We start from the raw sequence: 25372 nt of genomic DNA, 5'->3' as shown, positions 1-25372 counted from the left end.
GGCCTGTATTTGTGGATTGTTAGTCACAGTTTAGGTTTCAGTGCAGTTTGAGTTGTTTGTTTTGTCTGGCTTCACTTTGTACCAGGTGGAGTTGGGTGGTAAGAGTTTCTTAGACTAGAAGCTTTCAATGCAGCACTATTCTACTAAAACAACAACAATAAAAACACAAAATTGAGTAAAGAATATTATTTCTATAAGGTTTCCTTAACAGTTCTGAAAGTATTATGAAAAATAATTGATTTCTGACAATTAAAAGTATTACCTGTTCCTGCATTTGTATTGTTTCCACGACCATGTGGCCTTTTCCTGATTTTTTTTCCTGATTTCTGAAGTAGATTAGCAAAAGGCTCAGTGTGGAAGCTTTCAGCTATCATGCTAATCTAATCAAACAAACAAACAAACAAACAAACCCCAATGTAGAGTATCATTTTTTAAAGGGTTTTCTCCACATTTTTTGAAAAAGTCATTTTGGACAACTGGTTTCCAAAGGGGATTTGCAGTGGATCTGTGCTGCAAATCGCTCAGTTTGGAAGCCTTCAACAAAAGCACTAATCTAATTTTTGAAACTTTGCACAGAACATCATTTCTAAAGCATTTCTTCAAGCTTGTGGAACCCTAAAAATGCTGAGTTCTTTAATAAAAGAGAAATGTGGTCTTACCAATAGGTGTGTGCAGGGCCCCTGCTAAGATCACTGCTCATTTGACACTATGCAGCACCAACCAGCACAAAGGAGGAAGGAACAAAGGCTCTATCTGATAAGCTCTTAAACTGAACCCATCCAGCTTTCAAAACTTTGTTGTATAAGATGATCTGGTTCTTATTTCTTCTTGTTGCCCACCCTCCTACTCAGTATCAACTAGTAAAGCCCTTTTCAGCCTTTAGATATTTGGGAGGGCTGCATGTGTGAGGAAGCCAACTCTGTCCCCTCCATACGTTGCTCACAGGAAGTAAAAGATTTGAAGAGCCAGTTCATTTGTAAATGCTCTGAATGTGAGATAGCATGAGGAAACCAGATTCCGGTTCATGTTCTGGCCTGTGTGGAAAGCCTTCACAAATTGATGAGTGCTCTCTCTTCATACCTGTCACTTCTAGCACAGTGGTAACAGAAGGGGCTGGGCTATTATACTGTCTCTCTCTTTATGCCGTCAGTCCTCCCAGATGTTGAGCAACCTAATAGAGCTCTATTGAATGTGAGTGACCCAGATAGAAGGTTGTTTCACATAAGGCATTATCTGAACCTTATGTGATGATAACTACTTCTCAAAATACATGCCCTAATAATTTTCAGCACTGAATTGAAGCCACAAGTCTCAAACCCTTCAATTGCTTCATAGCCATTTTGTAGTCAATCAAGACTCCCACACACTTGTTGTTTTCTGCTGGCAACAGAAGTATTTATGCATGTGCCAGGTGCCTCACAACCTGCTTTCTAATCTTTCTACCAGTTTATGAGGTTCTCTAATCCTTACTGGTGGGTGTTCCGCTGAAAGCCTATAGGGCTGAATGGGCATTGTGAATGCGGACATGCATATAAAACGCACAGCCCAAATGTCCTCATACATTGAACAGCATCATAGACCACCATCTTTTGAGCTCAGATGATTTACAGAGAGCTTTGCAATCACTTTGGGACATGGTGGCACTGTGGGTTAAACTGCAGAAGGCTCTGTGCTGCAAGGTCAGAAGACCAGCAGTCATAAGATCGAATCTACACAACTGAGTGAACTCCCTTCGCTTGTCCCAGCTCCTGCCAACCTAGCAGTTCGAAAGCATGTAAAACTGTGAGTAGATAAATAGGTACCACCACAGTGGGAAGGTAACGGCGCTCTGTGTCTAGTCACGCTGGCCACGTGACCACAGAAACTGTCTACTGACAAACATGGCTTGGAGACAGGGATGAACACTGCTCCCTAGAGTTGGACACGACTGGACTAAATGCCAAGGGGAACCTTTACCTTACCTTGCAATCAATTTGCCTGAACATGGTTAGAGAGCTGTCATGCCTGGGACTCGTGCCATGCTCCACTCATGAAAATGTAATATTCTTTCATTTACATGGGAATGTTTGGAAAATTAGGCTTCTGTGCATACCCATGTCCCTGAAACCTTTTTAGCCCTACAAGTGAGCAGGTGAATGCTTGCACGAGGTTGTAGGGAACCTCAAATAATCCTGGATTTATTAATTATGCCATCCAGTTTGGCCTCATTGTCCTACTTCTGTTACTTGTTTTAAACAAAACTCTTGAATAGAAAGGTCCTCAAGAATCGCTCTGAATAGGAATTACATCAGTGGTTACCTCTCTATTACCTTTTCACTTCTATTGCTTTTTAAACTGTTCTTTACTCATATGATTCCTATATTCTATAATGTTTCCATTGTAAACAGTTATTATAATTGTGTAGGCGTCTGATCAGCCCCTCTAGAATACACAAGTCATACATAAACAAGGCCTGAGATACAAAGCAAAGCAGAATTATTATGGAAACACAGAGATTTATTTATGTTAGGTTTCTTCTTATAATAGATCATGTCAGGACCCACTGTGGGGAGTCTTCCCAGCCATACTGGTTGCAAGGAAGGCAATCTACTTACATTATTTTTTTACCGATCAGAGGTTTTCTCAAAAAGCTTAGCAAATCTTAGAGCTGAATTACGGTCCTAGGCAAAAGAAGTTGTCCTCTTATGGAAGTAGCAAATGTGGCACAAGCGAAGGTCATTATAGAACAAGAAAGAGGCCCACAGATCAGCTCTGCATAATGCTTACAGAGTTATTGATGCCAGGACGATCAGCTCAAGAAGACTGCAGTAAAGAAACTAAGCCGTGTATTGAAAGGAAATACAAAATGCCCTCCTGGGTGCTGTCCAAGAGGGCCTGAGAATTCTTTCCCAACTCCAAAGGGGAACAGTCAGATCAGACCATGAAGGTAAGCAAGAAAAGTTATCCTCAGAGACGTTTAATTGGGATCATTTTCAACCCACATAGCCATTGTTCCTGATGTCCCAAAGAGGCCTGCCATAAGAGACTATTTCCACACCATTCTGTGCTCATAATCAGCTCTCGGAAAGCAAACTGAAACAACAGTTTCCACTCGTGAATCTGAACCACTCAGCATTCAGAGCTGAAGTGCTCACAGCGGGAATGATCATAACAGTTTTTACTGAAAAGGTGGAATTTACTCACATAGACTGTAATCAAGAGTAAACATGTTCATACCTGCACAGATGGCATTTGTATTATTCATATCCTCATCTCCGTCATAGTTCCATGCCTGCCATAGATTATTCTGTGACAGGGTTTTGTTTTGTTTTGCAATGTGGCAATGCCAAATTGCCTCATGTAGGATCGAGCCTCTACTTTTCCAAGGAAAGGCAATGAAACATTTCTGCCTCTCCCCTTCAAACCTGCAAGGGGACAATCTCTTGAAGTCACTGAGGCACACTAGAAGTGAACCTGCAATGTGAGAAACTACCAAGTACACCTGCTTCAGAAATTATTTCATTTATCTCATTAGCATTTGGGTTCCAGCTCATAAATGAATGTTCTTCAGAATGTCCTGCTTCCTAGTTCTGTAGCTTATCTTATCACCTTTGTGCCCAAACATTGTGTGGGAGATACCAGCTGCACAATGTCATCAACAGTCTGCTCTGGCCTCATGTCATAACGTGGAAAAATTGGGAATCATTTGTCAGCTCTTGTGGTGGTTTAACTTTTGCGCTGTCATCATGAGAACAGCTCTGTTTCTCAGAGTGGGCTGAATGTGAACATTTGACACTTTCCATTCAAAACGCCTAGTCAATCAATTCTCGGGTTCAAGACCTGAGATCCAACACCTGTATTCTCAAGTCATTCTATACCTAAGGAATTGGTTCAGGCCTATCTCCTTGTTGCCAGTTTTTGTAACAGGTCCTTATTATTCACTTGCTCACAGTACACTTCAGGAATGTCAGCCCTAAAGTTTGGAACTGTCACTCTCTGAAACAACAACCAGCATACAAGGAGAGAGGGGAAGGATAGAAATGATCTTTGCTGGAGCACTGACAACAGCTTGGTTGTTTAGTTGATGTCCAGGTGAAAGTGGCAATTACCATCCATCAATGGGTAATATCAAATATCATCTTCCTTCTCCCAGATTAACTCAGATCACTGAGTTAATTGTGATAAATCATGGTGAACTACAGAGCTGGAAGGGATCTCAAGCTTTTCTCACCCAAGCTCCCTGCTGATGTAGGAAACCCACCACTAGAACACCCCTGACAGTGCGGCAGAAGCCAAATGTTTGCCTTAATATGGGGCACTGCATTAAGATATCTGAAGCAGGCCAGAACATTATTAAACCAGGTGACCTTGTTGAAGGTGGCAGACATCAAGAAAGAAATGGGTTTCATTTGCTACTGCAGTAAGGAGGTGGATGCCATGCTTCTGTTTCATAGGTAACCCAATGGCTTGAATAGGCATACCCCATTGATAGTTGACAGCTCTTTGCATGTATTATTATAAGGATACATTTTTGTTTTGGGGTGTAAGGATTGAAATAAAGATTAGCCTTGAACTTTCCAAGAAAATGTGTATCAGATGCCTGCACTTGCAGTTTCTTTCAACTGTTGAAGTATTACATCTAATATGAATATTTGCAGGCAAAAGTGTGTTTCCTATACCATCTGATGTGACCCTTTTTGCTTTCAACTCACTTGTTCTTGACTCCATAAAATTAGAAAATTAGTAATCTTCATAGGAACTAAGACTGATGAACCAATATAGGACACAACTATGTATGGTGGTTTTCTTTTGTTATTGCTGTTCCGTGCTATATTTTATAAGAGCATATGGGAAGGGTGACTTTATAGGTTAATATACAGATATGCACCAGTCTTTCTATCAATCCATCTGTGATGACTAGCTCACCAAGGACAATGTTACCTATTAGAACAGCCTTAGAACAAGTTAGTAGACTAAGGGTGTGGCTACATTGTTGCCCTCCTGATTTCTACAGAAAAACTATGTTAATAAGCTGTAAACAAAGGCCAAGTGGCAACTTCCTCCTCTCTTTCTTTCTCATTATTTTCCCCCTAGTGTGTGGTTGCCCTGGCACAATAGCACTGGAACCGGCATTATTTGCAAACATCCATTCTTTCTAGGGGTTTTAACATTCCATCTCCCAGCTGCTGGACCAAGCAATCATACTATCTGAACCAATGCAAATGGATCCAATTTTATACAGTGGGGTCTCGACTTACAAACTTAATCCGTATTGGAAGGCAGTTTGTAAGTCGAAAAGTTTGTAAGTCGAATCAGCATTTCCCATAGGAATGCACTGAAATCCAATTAATCTGTTCCGGCTGTTTTTGGTTCTTAGGTTGAGGGGCATTTCCCATAGGAACTAAGGCAAAGCCAGTTAATCCGTTCCTACCACTAGGGGCAGAATTTTTTTCTTTTTTTCCTTTTAACCTAAGATGACTTAGGTTAAAAAAAGAGGAAAGAAATGAGGGAGAGAAGGAGGGAACAGACACCTTTTCAACCGAACACCCTGAAAAGCACATTTTCAGCCAAGACAAGTACCTTCTGGAAAAAACCAAGCACCTTTCAGACAACAGATCACCTTGAAAAGCACCTTTTAAATCAAGACAAGCCAATACAAGCACCTTTTGGGGAAAGGGGGGGCAGCAAGGGAGGGAGGGAACACCTTTTAAAAATCCAAAAATCAAAAATTAAAAAAGCGCCAAAAAATAAAAATACAGTCCGTACCGCACTGTACCAGGCAATACCAGCAGTATCAGGCAGTACCAGGCAGTCTGAAGACTGTCTCCAAATCCACTCTCAAAACACTGGGAAGAACGAGGAAGCAGATAAGCACCCTCTTCACTGGCCAACGGTTAACTGAAAGTTCAAACTTCATGCTTTCCCCACCTCAAACACGTTTTTTTTGGTTTGTAACTCGAATCTAAGTGTGCAAGTCGAGTCAATATTTTTCTATCAGAGTGGTTTGTAAGTCGAAATGTTTGTAACTCGAGCCGTTTGTAAGTCGAGGGTTGACTGTATTAAAAAAGTAAAAGACCCAGAAGAAAAAACTACAGGTTAGGGCCTGGAGTTGAGGCTAATTTTCACTGGCTTTTTCATGGTCAGTGGGGAAAAAATGCAAATCAGACTGTCCCAGTCCTGTAGCATTTCCCATATTATATGTGAATGCAGTCACACCCTAACAAGGCAATTCTTTCTAAAGGTATAGATACTTGGGTGTTTGGTTTTTCATTCGGTAAACATATCACTGCAGGGATGCAAAACACACATAATTCAACCAATCCAGAGGTAGAAATTGAATAAAATGCTCCTGTCCCAGTCTTTGAAAAATCTGTCATTATGCTAAGCTCTTTTTGGGTCAGCGTTCGCAGCAAATAGAAAAAGCAACGGGTTCATGATTTAAACTATCAGATACCATCATACATGAAGGAAAGAGGTTGTTAATACAGAAGTACAATGCGCTGGAGAACCAGTGGCTGCAAGGCCTTCTTAGACACCTTTAGGGAACCTAGAGGTATTGTTGACACACAGTGGCCTTTCCTATTCAATATCAGGTTGGTTTTATTATTATTATTATTATTATTATTATTATTATTATTATTATTATTATTATTATTATTATTATTATTATGGACAACTCATGTTCTCACCAACCCTACACACCAAACAATAAAGCTGTGACCTGCTCAGACACCTGTTTCTGTGTACAGCAGCCACAGAGGGGTTCCCAACCTTAGGTAACCCAAGTGTTCTTGAACTGTAGTTCCCAGAAACCATCATTACCTACTGCTCTGGCCAAGGTTTCTGACAGCTGCAGTCTAAGAACACCTGGGTTACCCAAGCCTGAGAATCACTGCTCTAGAGCTCTTGTCTGCTTGCGTAACCAAACTTCTGTTCCCTTCAGAAAAAGGATAAACTGAAGGAAGTCACTTGGCCATTTATATAGCTCGAATCTCTATAAAACTGACAGGTGGAAGCATTTAATTTCACTTTCTTTACAAAACCCCTTTAAGTTCACTTACAGAACACAGTAAGTTCACTTACCTTGTAAGTCTATTACTAGTTGCTATTATGAACAGGGAGGTCCATAACAAGTGCAACAAACATCCAGAACTTGGTAAAAATGGAGAACCAAAGCATCTCTGTAAAACCGAATGCTGGGGGTTGCTTCCAAACAAATAAAACATTGAAAAACTGTTTCTGAAGTTTAGAGGTAGGCCCTGGAGGCAAGCCTTCTTCAGCTTCTTTACAGCTTACAGATTGTTGTGAATATGAAGCTACAGTGTTTCCAGGGAACAAACAATAATTATAGGTCAGCACACTGCTTGCAACACAGAAACAGTCTATGGCATAGGAATCCGTCTTTCCTAGCCATGACGGCATTAGCCAGAATCCAGCTGGAGATTTACACTGGTGTACGTCTAAGTGCATAAATCATGACAGCAAATTGCTTCCAATTAACAGGTTGCTGCCCACATTCCTATTCACATGCTAGCTGAACGAGTTGTCATAAAACCATGGATACAAGTGACAATTCATTAATTAGTGCTAATTTTATCACATGATTTATACATGATTTAAACTTATACCAACATGTATCCCCAGATATAGAGCTGGAAGAAAGCTGTCACAAGTGAGACTTGTGTTGCCTACCAACATGTGTAGGCTTATTGGTGGAGAGCCCCTTGTTGCTTCTGTGGGGAGTTCTGGTTGCTTGGGCTGATCCTCCATAAGTATTACTTTCCTTTCTCATTTAGCCTTTACTCCCTTTCATGTTTACTTTAAATTTCTGGATTATGTTAGTTTGCTGGAATTTTATTCAATACTATATTGTTATTTTATTGTTTTTGTTGACTGATTTAATGATTATTTGTGGTTAATTTTATTGCTTTTGAACAGTTCAGTTATTTGATATAATGTGAACCACTTAGGGCCGCGGTCTCCAACCATTTTGGGGCGACAGACCAGCTGAGGGGGAGTGAGCTCCATTTGTGGGGGGCAGGGGCACCCCCATGCTCGCGCAGGGGGGTGCCATGCGAGTGTGGTGGGTGTGTTGTGCTTGCGGGGGCATGTCACACGTCCACTGTGCGAGCGCAACACCCCCTCCCCCCGTAAGCATGATCCGCCCACTCTGTGTGGGGGGATGGAGATCTGTATCTGCGGCCCTGTTCGGGCAAGCCCACTGACCGGCAGCAAGCCGCGGACCAGGCATTGACGACCCCTGACTTAGGGCACTATTAGCAGAAAGATAGGATCCAAGTAAATAAACAATGAAGAAGAAGAAGAAAAAGATGAAGAACAAGAAGAAGAACAACAACCGGAGAACAGGAAGGGACCTCATGGATCATCGAGTCCAGGCCTTGTCAATAAGGTGCAGTGGGGATTCAAACACCCAACTTCTAGCTCTGGAGCCAGATGCCTAACCTACTGAACTATGATGATGGTGGTGAGATTATTAAGGTGTATCTCTAATGTTTTTTACTTTGAGGCACATGGTTCAGGGTATGATTCAGGAGAAAGAGTTAATCCCCTTTCTCCCCCCCCCCCCCAATACCACATCTCCAACCCAAAACAGAGCCCTCCACTTGCTAGGAAAGGGCTGTAGTTCAATTGTGGAGGTACAGGTTGCAAAATGATGCCCTTTCTCCATGTTGGGTAGAGAAAGTCTTCAGAACCCCTGACAATTAGTGCAGATGGTACTGAACTTGACAGTATAATAGTTTGACTTGGTAGAAAAAAACCCTCTATCTTCCTGTGCATTTAGCACTTTTTAAAAGAGAGAGGGGTGAGTCACAGGCCTCCCATCAGCCCTTGCTCCCTTGTTCCCCCCATAGAATCAAGGGAAATAGGAGTGTTTTTTTTTGGTTTTCTTTTGCTTTTCAGTTTTTTTACAAAATTAAAACTAAAATACAGATTCATTAGTGACTACACGCACTACACATTGAACTTTCCCCACCCATGTCACTTTTACCCTTGGGACCTGGTGTTCAATAATATCAATTTATATCCCTTTTCATCCCAAACCTCTCCAAAAAAACATTGATTTTTTTTTTTTTGCTGGCATATAGCCTTTCTCCTTCAAAAAGACATACAGTACTCCAAGTATAAATTCCATACATCTTTGAAATCATTAGACTTTACTAGTCCTCTTCTTATTTTCATTTCACATGTTAGCTAAGGTCCACATGTCTTAGACTTTACTAGTCCTCTTCTTATTTTCATTTCACATGTTAATTAATTTCATTAATTGCTAAGGTCCACATGTCTTTATACCAATCTTCAAGATTAATTTGTTTGTCATTTTTCCAATTCTTTGCAAATATTAATCCTACTACTCTAACCATTATAACAAGCAACTCTTCCTGATTTTTTTTCAGATGGTAATTCTTAATTATATTCAAGAGGACAATATTTGGTGATATCTGAATATCTTATCCAATATTTGTTCTAACTTCCTTAAAAACAAGTGCCCATTCTTTCTTTCTTATTTCACATGTCCACCACATATGCATATAGGCCCTTTTCTCCTTTTTGCATCTCCAGCATGGAGATTCTATGTTTTTATTTATTATATTCAGTTTTACTGAAGTAAAATACCATCTCCATGCTACTTTATAACAATTTTCTTTTACCCTTGTAGACATATTCTTCATTATTCTTTGTCACCATATCTTGTTCCAATCCTTTCCTTTAATCTCTTCTTCAAAGTCTTCTTTTCATCATCACTTGTTCGAATCCGGAATGTACTAAAATCTTATAAATTGCACTAACTGTTCCCTTTCTTTTGTTTCCTTCTTCTTGATCTTGTCTTTGTTCGATAATCTCATCAAATTTTGTCAGTTTTCTAACCTCTCCTATTTTTCTAGCCCACTCTGTAGTCCAGCTTTCCATTTGGAGTACAGTCGTGCCCCGCTTAATGATTACCCCGTATAACGACGAATCTGCTTCACAACGTTTTTGCTATCGCAGTTGCAAAAACAATGTTTTAAATGGGGGTTTTTTCGCTTTGTGAAGATCAGTTCCCTGCTTTGGGAACTGATTCTTCACATTACGATGATCAAAACAGCTGATTGTCAGGTTTTCAAAATGGCCACCGGGTGCTCAAAATGGCTCCCCGCTGTGTTTTTGGATGGATTCTTCGCTCTACAGGCACAAAAAATGGCCGCCCCTATGGAGGATCTTCGCTGGACGGTGAATTTTCAGCCCATTGGAATGCATTGAACAGTTTTCAATACATTTCAATGGGCTTTTTTATTTTGCTTTATGACATTTTTGCTCTACAGCAATTTCGTTGGAACGAATTAACGTCATTAAGCGAGGCACCACTGTATATTTAACCCAAGATATTTCACATATATTCTAGTGGTTTACAAGGACCCTTCTGTAGGGCAAGTGAACAGTTTGGTTTCAGTCCTTGCTTATGATAAATTTCTGCTCCTGAAGGAATATGGGGGGATAGGTTCAAACAGGCCTCAGATGGTGGTGTTTCATTGCAGATGGGGATACACACAAACGTCTGGCTCCTGCCATGCAGTGAAGAAGAGCCATTAACAGTAAGCACCACCGGAGTGGATGTACCAATGTAGACAGCCACTGAGCATCATCTAGCAGTGCAGATAGCCAACTACACCTAGACTGATAACATAATCTGTTGCATTGTACAATTACTGTAGTTACAGGTCAGACAACTACAGGGAAATTCTCTCTCACTCCCTGTGGTGGCTAAGTCCAATTATTATTGTTGTTGATAATAATAATAATAATAATAATAATAATAATAATAATAATAATAATAATAATAATTATTATTATTATTATTATTATTATTATTATTATTATTATTATTATTATTATTATTATTATTATTATTATTATTATTATTATTATTATTAATAAAAATATTTATTAATATTATTTTTAAAAAAGACAAATGATAGAACGAAAAAGTACTTTCCTTGTCAGTTAGGAAAAAGATTATTATAACAATCCTTCTAAAATGTCTTAAAATGCACTTAGAAAGTAACTTTTGGAAGTGACTAGGTGTTCTTTGTTACACCTAGAAAGAACTTTTGTAACTACTACTCATTACTCAAAAAGTAACTGGTTGTGTTACACATGAGTATTTTCTTCCTACCTCTGTCCCACAGAACCACAGAATCACACAAGTCACAAAAGAAAAGCTGTAATTTTAATTCTGAATTTGCACTTTAGATATTTAAAAGCATCATGGCCTGTGCAGCAGATTTTAAAAAAAAATTCTTGGGACATTTCTGTTTAACTTAATGTCCAACCTGAAGTAGATACAAAGTTTACTGTCTTTTTGTGTGTGTCCTCCCTGCTCCCCCAGCTGAGCAGAAACATGTTGGTTTCAAACAAATGTGAATGAGAGGTGTGGGTACACACATGGCCTATGCTGCTTTGTTTGTAGGACTGGGTTGTTACACGCAACCTAAACTGTAACTGTGAAACTCCCGACTCACATCTAAGAGATATATGCCGGGAAAAATCCAACGTGCAAAGAACTGCTGGACTCAACATCTAAGAGCAATTTTCCCAGCAAAAACCATCTTGCCATGAACTTGGGGACATTAAGGTTTCCCCTTTAAGTTCTCCGCACCGATACACCTGATGAAGTGGTGTTTTAATCCACAAAAGTTCATGTATCATATGATGATTTTTAGTGGTCTATAAAAGTATTGCCTATTTTTGCATTTGAACATTTTCCTTGTTTCTAGTAAACATATAATCCTGCTAGTGTACTGATTTTCTTAATACTAATGAACCAATCCAGCTGCAAACATTTAAAATAATGAAGACATTTACTTTAAAGCTTCATTTTTCTGATCTTTTTCAATGCAAAATCATTACCTTCCTGAAATCAAGCTTTTAACTGTGTCATACTTAATAAACAAAATTACTAGGGAGTTTAAACATTGTTTTCTGCATAACAGAATGCAGTGGTGTCCTAGCAGCTGGTGGAATCTTTACCCTAAAATAGCAGGGAAAGTACCCTACCTGCTCAGACCAGGAGATTCCAATGGAAGAACACCTGCACTTTGCTTTCAAAAAAAAAATATCAGTGCTTGGATGCATATGATTACAAATAACTAATTATTTGTAATCAGTTCTTTTCCCCAGTGACAGAGGGTTGTTATTTTATAATTGTAACTCAAAAGAGAAACCTATAATTTTTTTATCATTGGTTTTATCATCATGTTATTTCTTAAAAACAATAACTGTAATGGTGACTATGCACAACCCAGGCAACCGTACTACAACTGTAGTTGCCATTACAGCTAAAGTTGGGATTACGACTGTAAATAGTTGGCTCTTTCTTAGTTATTCTCAAAACTCTGGTTGCAACTTCCTTCAGAGTCTAATAGTCACTGATAGTTTGGGAAAATACATAGCTTATACCGTTAACAAATTGTAAGTGTTTTGGAGGTTTTATATATATTCAAATACAGTCATGTCATCTTCTGGTTGCTGCGCAATGGTGGAGGGAGGGGTTTCATTTAACTAGGGCTTATTTTTGGGGAAGGGCTTATATTACGAGCATCCCAAAAAATCATACTAGGGCTTATTTTCATGTCAGGTCTTATTTTCGGGGAAACAGGGTAATGTAAGTGGGTATGGATCGTATTCTTCTCAGAAAGAGCACTTGAAGGTCCTTCTGCTACAGACATCCTGTCCTCGGGACCAGAATGCTGGATTGTTGTGCATTGCCTGTCCCACACGAGGTCCCTCCCACCTAAGAATACTGAGAGAATGCCTCAAGATAATGGGAGACGTTCTTCTTGTTAGGCTGAATGAACCCCACCCCATCTCCTTGAGCCCTGGATTGCACTGAATCACAGGGCTGCAGTAACATAATAATGATCATCATAGTACCTTTGTGACTGGGCACACACTGTACTTCCAAGCAATGTGTTTTCTCCCATAGCAAGTAGGAGCAAGTAGAAGTCCTAAGGAAATTAATGTGGGGAACATACAACAGTTCTGCTTTTGTCACTCAACCTTTAACTAATCTACAATAGCCTGAATTCACTGCCACCTTGTCCTTGCTGCTCTGCCCCTAAGAAGCTTTGGATCAATTCTTTTTTCGTGGTCACTTTTTAAATCCTTGAAAGACACCATGTTTTCCCTCTCCCTCTTTTTCCTTTGCACTGGGCTAGGTATTCCTAGTTCTTTTGTCCTTCTTCATCAATCATGCATAATAAATCCCTCAGCATCTTTGTTGCTGTTTTCAGAGCCCTTTCCAGTTTCAGTGCCTCCTGCTTAAAATATGGCAATCAAAACTGGACAAAATATTACAGCCTTTGCTCGTATTTATGTATTTATTTATTTGGTCCCAATGTCAGGGTATTGATTCTGGATTCAGACTCAAGAATTGATGCATTCTTATCTCCAAAGTCTTCTCAGGGGTGCCAGAAGCTGGCTAATTTTCCTCTTTTTCTGTAGATAGTTACACATTTGGCTTTTCTTTCCCATGTCTAATGCTTTGTCATTTGTCATACTTTAATTGCATTCTGTACCGTATAGCCCAGTTGCTGTAATGTCATTTTGAATGATAATCCCGTCCTCCATAGTGTTTGCAATTCTTCATATTTTCTGAGCATTAGAGGAGTGTAATCTCCAGTTCTTCATCCAAGTTATTAATGAAAATGTTAAATAGACCTGGATTCTTCACAAACATCTTTAGAAAACATCTTTTACAGAAACCCATTTTGGAGCCGAATCACCATCTTATTAAAAGGATGGAAAAGCAATTGCCACAGGCAGTGTGAAGTGGAAGTCAAACTTGCTTTTTAAAATATGTCCTTGTCTTTCTACCCTCAAACCTTGCATGGCCATCAGCCCTCCAGAAACAGCTGGGCAACACTTCCCTCCTTGTTCTGTTTCCCCTTCCCTCCCTTCTCCTGGAGCGACAATGGGCATGTGCTCTGCATAACAGAGGACAGTCCTCTATTTGAAGGCATCTTCTGTTAAAGGGATACCCACCCCAAGTATGATTTCAAGCCTAGGAACCATAACAAGTGAGGATTCTGAAGGTGCCCATCAACAGATAGCCGATAGACAATAGACTAAACAGACACACAGGCCCCTGGTTATATAGTATTTCCATTCTAGTGGGATGTCTTGTATCTCTGTTTAGAGCAATCCTTTCTCAATCTGCATTTATAGGAATGAATTAGTATATGTATTTTGCTTTTTTTTAAATGCGGGGTCATAAGTTTTTTGGTGGAATTTTAATTGCTGGGAGAAACGGGGTATCTATATTTGCATGGTGAGTGTTGTGTATAGTTTAACTGTTTTTTTTGTAGTGGTGTTGTCCAGTTTTACCTTGGGGAAGAGCACCTCATTTCGTTGCACCCACTTGTGAGTGCAATGACAAATAAATTTCTTATCTTATCTTATCTTATCTTTTTTGTAAATTGGTGCACTCACTTTTATCCTCTTCACTGATTAAGCATTTTTCTCTCTGCTGGCTGTGGATCAGCTACCCAGTGAGTAAGCGAGCTGTTCTTGGAGTGCAACTCCCAGAAACCCCGACCAGCAGAGCTGGTGCTGAAGGCTTCTGGGAGTTACAGTCCAAGATCACCTGGGTTATCCCAATTTGGGAACCACTGAGCTACCCTAATGGAATCATGATGACTAGCATTATAGTAAATTTCCTCATTTTTAAGGCACCACGAAACTCTTTCTTGCTCTTTCGCTGCGACATACTAACATTACTATTCCTTGGAAATTCCTGCTTGGCACCTGTGTTTGTCTGTGCATGTTAAAAGAGTCTATATGTCAAAAACAGCAACAAGAACCAAAAACCCACTTCTCCCTCCATCACAAAGCTAGGCTTGCCTTCAAAAGGAAAAGGAGCAGCATTGCCTCCTCCCACCTCCTCTGCAAGGTCCCATGGCAATTAATTCACAAGGATATATATATTTCTGCGGGATTTTCTTTTCTGATCATGCAGATAGATATTATGATTCTCTGTAGTCTACTTCCAGCCATTTCACACACACTGCAACTATGGAGGAATATTTTGGACACTTGGTAACCTAGTAAAAGGAGACTTCTGTTTTTCTAGCTTATCTTTAACATGAAGAACAAAAATCCTGTTGGCTTGGAAATCAATGAAGGTCGGACTGTTGCAGAACAAGCAGAGCCTTCAGGAATAAGTGAGATGGGCAGAGGGCATTCTTAGGCAGTGAGCCTTTACTATGAAAGCAGGGATGTTACATGTGTTCTTATTTGTGAAACCTCATAGGATAAAACTGGTGCTGATGCTAACTTTTTTTCCTACCACTGGTGACCCCAGCCTCCTCTTCTGTGTATAGCTCTTCCTTAGGCTATGTCCAAAACTACTCTATAACAAGCTCCTTTTAGCAGCAAGGACAGAATGAAGTTACATTACAAAATAAATGTATTAAGTGGAAATTAAGTTACAGTATTTTATTGGTATGAGCATTGTTTCCTTGTAATTTTTTTTAAATGACCTGTTGTTCAAACAGGGGGCAACTCATCCTATCACTATAGGTGAGCCCTTGCTCAATCTACAAGACACCTGTGTTTAAAAATTACTTTTAAAGGTCTTTAAAGGCATGGGGCTTTTCCAAGCTTCATGCCACTCTTTCTCAAACCTAAGAGGAATTTTTGAGGGGGAGTGTTATAGAAAGCAAAGAGCAGCACAGTATTGAAAATTTAAACTGTGCAACAAGTAAACCATACAACCAGTGACAGGAACACATTACTGTCATTGAAAAGTACCATTCCACGCTTTGTTTCTCTTTCTTGGTTATTCCAAAATATGATAAACTGTTGGGAAAAAAAACTAGAAAGATCAAAGAGGCATAGAAGGGATGCTCGAGACATGCTTGGAGGGAAAAGAGACATTTCCCCATGCAAAGAAGGTCTGTGCTTTATATCCCTAAACCAATTAAGCCTTAAATATGATAAAGGAACACGAAAGGACCTGCAACAAAGGGCTGCAATGTAACCCCTGCTCCTAAAAGGAGTGATCCAGTTGTAGGGCCCTGTAAAGCTTTTGGGAGCTTGAAGCGAATGTTCCCTTTTTGTCCTTATAAAACATTCCCATGCTGTGCCATATAGTGCTGAAGTACTTCAGTTCAAGGCTAGGAGTTACAGCATATCATGGGCAGAAAATTCCTGCCGACCCCACACATCATTCTTTGGCATCTTCATTCTGAGGCGCAGAACCCCAGGATACTGTAAGCAGGTTAAACCGACCACTAAAGCCAGTTCTCCCTCTTTATGCTTCTATTTCTATTATTTATTTATTTATTTATTTATTTATTTATTTATTTATTTATTTATTTAATGGTCTCTGAGTGGCGTACAACAATATTAAAAATTACAAACATTAAACCATTAAAAAAGGCAGTATTATAATAATAGATAAAGGTTCCCCTTGAAATTTTGTTCAGTCATGTCCAACTCTAGGGGGCGGTGCTCATCTCTGTTTCCAACCCATAGAGCCAATGTTTGTCCCAAAATAATCTTCTGTGGCCACATGGCCAGCACGTCTACACACGGAACGCCGTTACCTTCACACTGTGGTGGTACCTATTTATCTACGCGCATTTTTACATGCTTTAGAACTGCTAGGTTGGCAGAAATTTGGGACAAGCGACGGGAGCTCACTCCGTCGCGTAGATTCGATCTTATGACTGCAGATCTTCCGACCTTGCAGCAAAGAGGGTTCTGCGGTTTAACCCACAGTGCCACCACATCCCTTTTATATCCTATATTAAAAACAATCATTAAAACATTGATATTAATAAATCCTGCTGCTCATAAGGCCAGCTAAAGAATGCTGGCTAAACAGAAAGGTCTTTGCCTGGTGCTGAAAAGCCAAAAGTGTTGGAGCCAGGCGGATCTCTATAGGGAGGACGTTCCAAAGTTGGGGGGGGGCAGCAGCCAAGAAGGCCCTATTTCAGCATGCCATCCCCCTCATTTCTTTCAGGGATGGCACCTTCAGAAGGGCCTCCTGGCCTGATCTTAGAGGACAGGCGGGCTCGTATGTAAGAAGGCGATCCTTTAGGTAACCAGATCCTAAGCCATTTAGGGCTTTACCGTATATGTCAAATTAAACACTTAGAATTGGGCCTGAGCAGCAACCGGCAGCCAGTATAAAACTTTCAAAACCAGTGTGATATGAGTCCGTGCAGCAGCAGCACTTACCAGCTGTGGTTCTGTGCCAGTTGCAGTCGCCGGACTGTCTTCAAAGGCTGCCCCTCATATAGCACATTGCAGTAGTCCAGTCTAGTTGTTACCAGTGCATGTGTGACTGTTGCCAGGCTCTACTCATCCAGGTAAGGGCAAAGTTGATATATTCTCCGCAGCTGTAAGAAGGCACCCTTGGACACCGGACCACCTGGACTTCCAAGGTCAGACCGGGGTCAAGGAGCACCCCCAAGCTGCAGACTCTGTTTTTTAGGCGGAGTGTAACCCCATCTAAGGCAGGGAAATGGCCCTTTAACCTATCTGGCAGAGCACCTACCAGCAGCACTTCCGTCTTGTCTGGATTGAGCCTCAGTTTACTGACCCTCATCCAGTCCATTATCGAGTCCAGGCACGAGTTCAGAATGGCAACTACCACACCTGGATTGGTAGAGAATGAGAGGTAGAGCTGGGTATCATCAGCATACTGCTGACTCCTCAGCCAAAACCTCCTAACAACCTCCGCCAGTGGTTTCATGTAGATTTTGAATAGCATGGGGGACAGTATAGAGCCCTGAGGAACCCCATGATGCAACTGCCATGGATCAGAGCTACTGTCCCCCAGCACTACCTTCTGGACTCTATCAGCCAGGTAGGAACAGAACCATCGTAAAACGGTGCCTCTCATTCCCATCCCAGCCAATCTGTCCAGAAGGACACCATGGTCGATGGTGATGAAAACCACTGAGAGGTCCAAGAGAGTCAACAGGGATGCATTCCCCTTGTCTTTCTCTCACCAAAGGTTGTCAAACAGGGTGACTAAGGCAGTCTCCGCCCCATAACCCAGGCTGAAACCCAATTGAAATGGATCTAGATAATTCGTTTCATCCAGGAGAGCCGGGAGCTGCTCAGCCACCACACATTCCAACACCTTCCCCAGAAAAGGGAGGTTCACTACTGTTCAGAAGTTGATCACTAGACCTGGGTCCAGATTAGGGGTTTTTAGGAGTGGGTGAAACACTGCCTCCTTTAATGGGGCAGGAACCACTCAATCTCTTAACAAGATGTTGATGATTTCCAGGATCCAGGTGTGAACTCCCCTGGCAGATTCCTTTATTAGTCATGATGGGCAAGGGTCTCGTTGTGTAGTGGTGGCACAAACCGATCTAAGCACTCTGTCCACATCCTCAGGTCGTAATAACTGAAATTCATCCAATTATGACATAAGTCCGGAGCACTGGACACAACCATAGCCTCTGCATCAACAGTTGAGTCCAACTCTTTGTGAATCTGAGCAATTTTCCCCTCAAAATGTGCAACAAATTTGTTACAGGGAGCCACTGAGCAGTCCGAGACCTCCACTGAACCATTAGGCTGAAGAAGGTCCCAGACCAGTCGAAATATCTCTGCTGGATGACAGGCCAAGGAAGCAATGCGACTGGAGAAATGCTGCTATTTCGCCAGCCATATCGCCACAGAGTAGGTCCGATAATGGGCTCTAAGCTGTGTTTGGACATAGTCACAGCGATATTTCCTCCATTTGCACTCAAGCCGTCTCCCCAACTATTTCATAGCCAGAAGCTCCTCTGTATACCATGGAGCCATATAGGCTCTGTGGGCAGGGAGAGGGTGCCTAGGTGCTATTGTGTTAACTGCCCGGGCCATCTCTTTGTACACCCAAGATGGCCACTGGAACACAAAAAATGGGCGCCGGTACACCCAAAATGGCCGCCGGGACGCTCAAAATGGCCGCCGGTACACCCAAGATGGCTGCTGGAACAAGGGAAAACATCGGAGAACGGTGAGTTTTGGGCCCATTTGGAACGCATTAAACGAAGTTTAATGGGTTCCAATTGGTTTTTTGGATCCGTTTTACGATGTTTTCCCATAGCGAAGATTAATCCGGAACGGATTAACCTCGCTATGCGGGGCACCACTGTACTAGGTCAAGTGTATGGCCTTTCTCATAAGTCGGGCCGATGACATGTTGAGACAGCCCCATGGTTGTCATGGCGGCCATGAAGTCCTGAGCTGCCCCTGTTAAGGTGGTCTCGGCATGGAGGTTGTGGTCCCCCAGTACCAAAACTCTGGGGGTCCTCACCACCAGGTCCGAGATCACCTCCGTCAGCTCAGGCAGGGAGATTGTTGGTACGCAGCAGGGTGGGCAGTACACCAACAGAATCCCCAGCCTGTCTCTTGAGCCCAATACACAATATAGGCCCTCAAGACCATTTCCCAATGGAACAGGGAGTCTGGAAAATTGGAAGGAATCCTTGTAGACTATCACCATGCCTCCTCCCCACCCTCCGGGCGACCCTGGTGTTGGACCAATTACCCAGGGGGACACAACTGAGATAGAGGAACTTCTTCTCCCACCCAGGTCTCAGTAATGCATGCCAGGTCAGCCCCCTCAACTACAATTGATGAGGGCAGTCTTATTTTTTGCCGACCTGGCATTTACCAACAGTACCATGTGGGGGTGGCTGATATGGTCACCTAGTACTGTTTAGCTGGGAGTAGAGCTAGAAAGGAGGATAGTTATAAGGTATCTAACCTCCTTTCTCCTATGCAGGCATGCTCTACTCCCACCACCATATCTCCCCCTGCCATATATCATCTCTATTGGTTGCCCCAGAGACCCCTCAAACTCCCTTGTTTCCCATCTTATTCCCCAGCCAGTTTCCTCAGGGAATCTGGCCACCGGCAGATTATTTATCTATGTATTTATTTTCAAATGACCTCTTCAGTTCTCAAAGGTTCATCAACCCTTACTCAAGGATTTACCCTGTTTCCCAAAAAATAAGACAGGGTCTTATATCAATTTTTGCTCCAAAAAACCACATTAAGGCTTATTTTCAGGGGATGTTTTATTTTGTTCATGTACAACAATCTACATTTATTCAAATACAGTCATGTCATCTGCTTCTGGTTGCTGCACAATGGTGGAGGGCAGGGTTTCACTTAACTGGGGCTTATTTTGGGGGTAGGGTTTATATTACGAGCATCCTGAAAAATCGTACTAGGCTTATTTTCAGGTTAGGTCTTATTTTAGAGGAAACAGGGTAATTCGACAATTTACACAGTGGACGTTCCTATATGGGGGGAAATATTTCTTAACAAGGCTAAGAAAAAAAGGCTGGGAAGCAATGAGAAAACCGGAGGTTCCAGATGGAGCCGAAATGATGTCTGGGCCCCAATAAGATTTTATGAAAAAGACAGCCAAAAAAAGGTCACTAGGGCTGACTCAGTCTGCTCAGTTAGCAGCTCCTGGCCAACCTTGTGGCTTCCTGCTCCCCAAAATAAAAGCCAGAAATGCTTATGGAAATCTAAGATTTTGTCATAGCTGTGCTTAGAGTTCCACGTATGCCACTGCTACCCCGAAAGATGAAAATAGAGCTATAAAGGCAAAAAGTCCTAGATCTGGCATTCTTATGAAACTCTATCACAGACAATGAATTGAGACATTATGTGTATTAATCTTCTCAATATACTTCAAGTTGTGGAAAGCTAAAGGGCCATCACACCTTCTACCCCCCATGTCATTTTATGAATGCATGCTTCTTTTATTTAGCGAGCTTTCTTAATTGTGCAGACACCACTACCTGCTTTTCAGATGGCCCTTTTTTTCCGAACTGAGAGTGGTGTCTGACGACTCAAGTCATTCATTAGAGAAGTATAATATAAAAATTATACAGTACTTTAAAAAATCAGCCCTAAAATTGTGATCAGTCTTCAGTTTTGTTCATCAAGAAGGGAGCTAGTGTCCTCACTATAGAAGCTAGGCCATCTTTTGCAAGCTGGATGGAGTCTTTCATAAACAATACATATGTACTAGCATTTTAAATGGATATTATTAGTGATCCTAAGATATTTACTGTGTATAGTTCAGCTGCAATATATTCAGCATTCTGTAAAAGACGCCGGTACAAAGACAGACACTGGCAAATTAATCTCTGAAATTAACAAGGAATGGACAATATTTGTCTATTCACTGAAGATCTAATCAAAGCAGAAAAGATGGCTTGGTCACAGAATTTGAGTGCTTAATAGTCAGAAATCAGTGTTTGACTTGAGAATACTGGAAAAGGCCCACCAGATAACAGCTAGAATGGGGGTTTCAACAGGTAGTCATGTTAGTTTGTTTTGGGGTGGAGGCAAAAGTACCATAGAATCTTTGAGACAACCAATTTATTTCAGCAGGAGTTTCCGTGAATTACACAATCTACAGTATATCTGAAGTGGATTGTAATCCATAAAAACTCATACTGATTTTTTTTCCAAAGGTGCCACAATTTTTTTTGTTTAAACTAAGGGGAACAGCCAGAATATTGTTTTCTGTGAAGTGCTGATTGGCATAATTTGTCTTCCTTATCCCTGGATTCACTTGAAATTAGACATTCAATAAAGGATCAAATTAAAAGCAGGAAATATGCTTGTAGCCATAATCAGCCATAATCAAACACACAGCCAGGCAAGTTTATATTCATGGACTTCTGTTGGCTTAAGGACACCCAACATTTTCTGGACTGTGGAAAACATACATTTTTGAAAGCAGGTATTTCAGCATATTTGAGAAGAGCGTGACAGCTTTGGGTTGGTGAAAAGTCCAACTTAAAACATAAACACATTTTTGAAATGCTGTAGATCTAATTAATTTGTATCCAAATTCATCTCATATTGATAGCAAGGTTTTATTTGTACAACAATTGCTGGCCATTCCCTATTCATTTAACCAAATCAAGATGATTCCTAGGCTCTACCTAACATTTAATTAAGTTTAAATCCTGTAAAAATCCAGACTACAATCCAATTCAGTACATATATAATCAGAAATAAATTCTACTGATTCCAGTGGGACTTTTCCCAGTAATTCTGCATAAGTTGCATTTTGGAGGGGTTTTTTTAATCTATTATCTTCCCTGTGACATAAAAATGCTTATTTTGCTCCCCACACACTTGCCAAGATAAGGGCCAAATCCATATCAAATTTTTAAACACCCTGCATTGCAGGAACAGTGTTACAACCCCTTGCCAGATCCCTTTTCGTTCCATTTCAAATATTACTTACTGTGGATGAAGCAGGGATGAATTTTACTTGCTGTAGTATAATTTCAGTGTTTCGGGTCAAAGCAGAAATGTTGCTGGTGTCTTACTTTTCCTTTGATGTGATTAGAGTCCATGCCAGATAAAATTCCTACTGTGACTGGTAGATCTTTTGTGATGGAGCTCAGTTTCAGAAAGAGCTGCTACATATGTTTTTCTTCTTTTTCTGTCCCATCCCAGAGATTCATATGTACTATACAATAAAAAATAAGTCCCAAACTCTGGCTCTCTTTTCCTTGAATTGGGCAGGAATGTTGCCCCTTAACTTTCACTGGGCTTCAGCATAGGCTCAGGGCCTAGTAATGAATGGATTTTCTTCCTAGCTCCTGCAGGCCAATGTGCTGTTGACATCATCCTTCCTGCCATTTTGAATGTCTTTAGTCAAAATATAAATATCTGCAGTTTTCCCAGGGGAACAAGGGCGCAATCCTTCGCCGGAGTTAATTGTGGGTAGTAGTAGAGCTTCCACAGCAGGCCAGGCCCAATCACCGTGTTGATTCAACTTGGCTTCCTTTAATAGGTTGGGTGACCGTGGTTTGAGCACCATCAGCCAAGATAGATGTTTCATCAACGAGATCAAAATGGCTCCACTGGACTGGGAATGGAATTGCACATCAGTTGCTTTCAGCCCTCTGGCCTTCTGCTGCAGGCCCAGCCCCATCGCTAATGTTGTTGTGGCTTCTTGACATAACATAGAACACCCAATGGCCCACTGGCTGGGTCCCCAATCTGGTCCTTATTCGATGCCTTCCTTGTCAGTTGCATCATGTCCTTCTGGTAGCCAGCGGTGAAATGGTAATCAATCACCAACCTGATGGCTTTCCACAGTCCCCCCTCCCCCTTTCTCAGCCTTGTTTTGCTGCCTACAGCTCCTCTGTCAGTTCAGGGATATCGCCAGATATTGTTGCTGTTGCTGCTGCAGCTGCAGCCGCGCCGCCGCTGCCACCATCACCACTTCTGCTGCACTCTGATGTCATCCATTTATTGAGCTGCACGCTCCAGTGAGAGACAGTGTAGGATCCCTGGTAATTGCCTTCTTCGCCTCCTCACTACAGCTCCAACCACAGGATAAGCAGCTGTGAACAAAAAGCGGCTTCTGGTCTTACTGAGCAAGGTCCCGGAAGCAACTCACTGTGCTTAGAATTCCACGCATGTCTGTGTGTGTCTGGGATGCAGCCCTGACAGCCTGTGAGTGATGGGGATGGTGATCTCCAGCATATCAGAGGAAGCTTCTGGTGCAGTGTTTTCTGTGGTGTTTGCAGAAAACACCTCTCGCTCTTTCTGTCTCCCTCTCTCTCTCTCTCCTTCTCTCTCTCTCTCTCTTTTTCTCTCCATGCTGCTGCCTCTTCCAATTGTCTGTGGCACATCAGGCCTGTCAGCATCTGTGCAAAGAGCACATCTGATAGACTTGTATAAACAAAAAGGTCACAGGAGGGTTGGGTTCCTCCCTCCTTGCTCCCTCCCCCTCCCTCCAGTCAACCACAGTCATTCTCCTTCACCACTGACCTTTACAGCAACTTAAAATGGAGGCCTGTTTGAATATTTCGGTTCCTCTGTGTTGTAAAACAAAGCTTCAGCTGAGATGTAAAGAATGTGTGGGAGACAACTGTATGTGTACATCCAGAGTCTTGAGTGGCTGTTTCCCCCCAAACAAACTCTAAATGCCAAAGAAACAAACCACTTTTCCAAACAGATGACAGCAATGACACGCATCATTTGGAATCTATTTCCAGATAAACTATTTGCTGAAATCTCCCTGGGAATCTCTTTTTGATGCTTGAGTCAATAATACATAATCTAGGGTAATCACGTTTCCTGAAATGTATCACTCAAGGTCAGTCACTAACTAAAGGCATGTTGCACAGGATTACTTCTTTTTGATGTATTAATCACTTGTTTATAACTTCTCTAAATTAAAAAAAGATGTGTTGCAACTGTCACAGTCAACATCAGAGGGATAAAGTAGAGAAGGTTGTACATTGGGTGAAGTGGGTACCTTGGAGAGCCAGTGTGGTGTAGTGAGTAGAGTGATGTACTAGGACTCAAGAGACCTGGCTTTGAATTCCCAGTTGGCCATAGAAATGTGCATGAGTGTGGCATCATACACCCACTCCTTAAATATCTCAAATACTGTGAAAACCCTACTGGGCTCGCTCTAAGTTGGGAGCAGCTTGACAAGACATAAAAACACAAGCTGCATTGAAGTTCTGGAAGAGAACTCAGAATCTGCCACCCTCCCAGCCTGCCTGGCCATGCAAAATGGGAAGCTCTGTCAATCATAATCCAAAATGTAACTTTCCTAGACTCTGGGTATCAGGATTAGAACAGAAGGAAAACTTAAGGAGAGCCCTAGCAGTCAATGCCTTTGAGAAGCCCCCAAACAGGACATGACCACGACAGCCATCTCTTGCTGTTGCTCCCCATTGACTGGCATTTAGAGTGTTAGCACCTTTGACCTGGCAGCTGGTGTAGAGTCATCATGACTTATCCTCCATCAACTGGGTTCCTAGGAAGTTTAGTGAGCAAGCAGAGAGTTATAAACAGATCTTCTGTCTCTAAATCTAACATAAATCATACTGGATCCCATGTTCCATTAAGGCAGAGGAAGACATAAATACTGCTACACCTTACACAGCTTGCAGATTTGTTTTTAGTTTTGAATTATACCTCTGTGAATCCCCTAAGCAACTAAGAGTTATGGATGGAAATTTATGTTTTTCAAGTGTAATTATCTATAGTAGGCTAATAGAGTTTTGTCAAGAGAATAAGCTGGTCATCACAAACACTCTTTTCCAACAACACAAGAGGCGACTATATACATGGAAATCACCAGATGGGCAATATCGAAATCAGATTGATTATATTCTCTGCAGCCAAAGATGGAGAAGCTCTATACAGTCAGCAAAAACAAGACCTGGAGCTGACTGCGGTTCTGATCATCAGCTTCTCATAGCAAAATTCAAGCTTAGACTGAAGAGAGTAGGAAAAACCACTGGGCCACTCAGGTATAATCTAAACCAAATCCCTTATGAATATACAGTGGAAGTAAAGAACAGATTTAAGGAACTAG

General features: G+C 41.4%; 1 protein-coding gene across 3 annotated transcripts in view; it reads left to right on the top strand.

The window, feature by feature from the left end:
* Positions 1 to 25372, top strand: part of SHISA6 (shisa family member 6) — a 373444-nt gene that overhangs the window by 96428 nt on the left and 251644 nt on the right. The gene's annotated exons all lie outside the window — the stretch shown is intronic.

This window comes from Pogona vitticeps, chromosome 2, assembly GCF_051106095.1.
Source record: "Pogona vitticeps strain Pit_001003342236 chromosome 2, PviZW2.1, whole genome shotgun sequence".
Taxonomy (NCBI): Eukaryota; Metazoa; Chordata; class Lepidosauria; order Squamata; family Agamidae; genus Pogona; species Pogona vitticeps.
This window is presented reverse-complemented; position numbering and strand designations above follow the sequence as displayed.